The following is a 2234-nucleotide window of genomic DNA, read 5'->3' as shown; positions in this document are numbered from 1 at the left end:
CCCGTGATCACCGTGGAAAAAAGACCTTCAAGGCCTGTCCAAGGAAGGTTTGCATTTAAAACTAAGTGGGGTGGTCTGGAACTCTGCGGCACTGACAGCCAGGGCAGTCTCTGCCTCAGTGGCACATCTGCGGCTTGAAGTGTGGGGGGTGAGGGCCATGCAAGCCAGAGGCTTTGGCTGCAATGGTCAGATAATTTCAGCTCCAAGGCAAGCGCAATCAGGGAAGCCATGGGGCCCTTCACAAAAAAGGAGAAGGCTGAAGAGGAAGGATACTTCCCAGAGCGGATTAAAGAACAGCTGGCAGCCTTGATGAAACAACATGAAGAAGAGATCACTCATCATAAAAAGGAGATTGAGCGTCTGCAGAAAGAAATTGAGCAGCACAAGCAGAACATCAAGAAACTGAAAGATCATGATACTGCGGCAGTGTCAGGGTGAGGGGACAGCCATATTTGTCAGTGCGCCGGAGCTGTCAACAACAAAAAGTGCCCGGGAGCTGGGCAGGCGCACAGACAGGCACACAGACCCCAGGCCCACCTCGCCACCGCCTGGCCTCACCACCACCGCTGCCAATGCTGTCTCATGGGGCCTGCGCCCCGCAGCGGGAGGCGGGGGGGGGGTGGGGGGTGGGGCGGGGGGAGGATGTCTTACAAACCGAACTTGACCATGCACATGCCCGCCACCTCCATCAAGGCCTCTGGGAGCGTTCACCCGCCTTCCACCAGCATGGCAACGTCTTCCCAGTACCGCCAGCTGCTGAGTGACTAGGACCACCATCTCTAACACGCAGGGAACAGAGAACAGCCAGGTGCCCCAGAGCAAATATGCTGAGCTGCTGGTCATCATCGGAGGACTAGGGAAGGAGATCTGACTCACATAAGCGGGCAGCAAGAGCGCGATGGATAGACTGAAATGAGCCATCCTCACCACGACAGGGCTGGTTCGGGAGTGCTTGGATGAGATGGAGCGGAACACCAGGTCCTAGCCCCTAAGTCAGCGTGAAAGGCTTTCCCTCTTCTTCCAAGAAGTGACAGCTCATGTTGGCACCCCCTACAGATGAAACTTGGTTTCAAAATGGTAACAGCTTGGTTTCTCCTCCCCGTGCCCCTCCCGTGGTTCATCAGGCTCTGCACCTCCCATCGCTGAGATGGAGAAGAGATTTTTGCAGTTATTAGATTTACATATTAGTTAGGAACTACCCAGGGCATTTTGTGTGTTTTTTTAAGCATTGATTTACATGATGCTTGTCAGTTACCTATCACAGCAAACTGTAGTTGGCCTCCCAGATACGTGTTTCTCTTCTGGATACATTTCTGTTACTCACATGGTTCTTTATGTTTCTCTTCTGAGCTGATCCAACTCTGAGGGTTTGTTTCAGTGAGTCCTGAGGCAGCGCTTTAGTAGCCAGTGCCCATTCACCACACAGTATAAATTCTTTTCAATGTAACTTTTTTTTTTTTGCTTAAGCATTTGCATGACTATTAGTACTTTGAAGTCAATCTTTAAAATGCACAAGTTATAAATACAGAAGAAAGAGCAATTTATTGAACCTCGCCTGACAAGGACCCCTGAAATTTCCCCTAAGGATGTATGTACACTTCAGTTCCGCCTTTCCCATCAGTGGATCCAAATCTGGAAGACAGTGACTAACAGTGTTTGCATCTTTGTATGTATTTATTACTTGATGTAATAAAGCTTATTTTCATTAACAACAAAAAAAGAAACTGAAAGATCATGCTGATGCTTAAGTGCACACAGTTCCCCATAGAATGGCTACATACTGTCCACTTCTATGAAGACATAGTTCTGGTAACTAATATCTATCTATGCTGCCAACAGATTATAATAAATTGTGATCAGTGGGGAAAAAAACACAAAAAAACAAGTGGGGTGACATCGGAATTACCCAAGCGTACCCCCAACCCCTTCACCTGCCCAGACGCCTAGGGTCCCTTTATAGCTGGGCTGAGCCTAGTGCCGCCCAGTGGCCTGGACACCAGACCTGACCACCTCTCTGGTTTGACCCAAACATCTGAAGTTCGCATTAGTTGCCAACTTAAGAAATTGGAGCATTCACGTAAAATCAGGATTCCCCACTTCTCTTTCCAAAGTGGCCGATTGGGCTACCAACTAAGGGTGGTCGGTGTCACTTCAACCCTAAGAGGAACCCCCAGCTTGGGGGGTGTGGTGAGGAGGAAGCTATCCGTGCAGACAGTTCAGTTGTGTAAACTCCC

General features: G+C 49.3%; 1 pseudogene; it reads left to right on the top strand.

Annotated features, from left to right (window-relative positions):
* Positions 1-642: 642 nt before the first annotated feature.
* On the top strand, positions 643-985 carry LOC118653681 (annotated as a pseudogene).
* Positions 986-2234: the final 1249 nt, after the last annotated feature.

The sequence above is a fragment of the Myotis myotis genome, unplaced genomic scaffold (genome assembly GCF_014108235.1).
Source record: "Myotis myotis isolate mMyoMyo1 unplaced genomic scaffold, mMyoMyo1.p scaffold_m19_p_4, whole genome shotgun sequence".
In the NCBI taxonomy this organism is placed as follows: domain Eukaryota; kingdom Metazoa; phylum Chordata; class Mammalia; order Chiroptera; family Vespertilionidae; genus Myotis; species Myotis myotis.
Note: the sequence above shows the minus strand (reverse complement) of the source record. Positions and strands in the feature narration are given on the sequence as shown.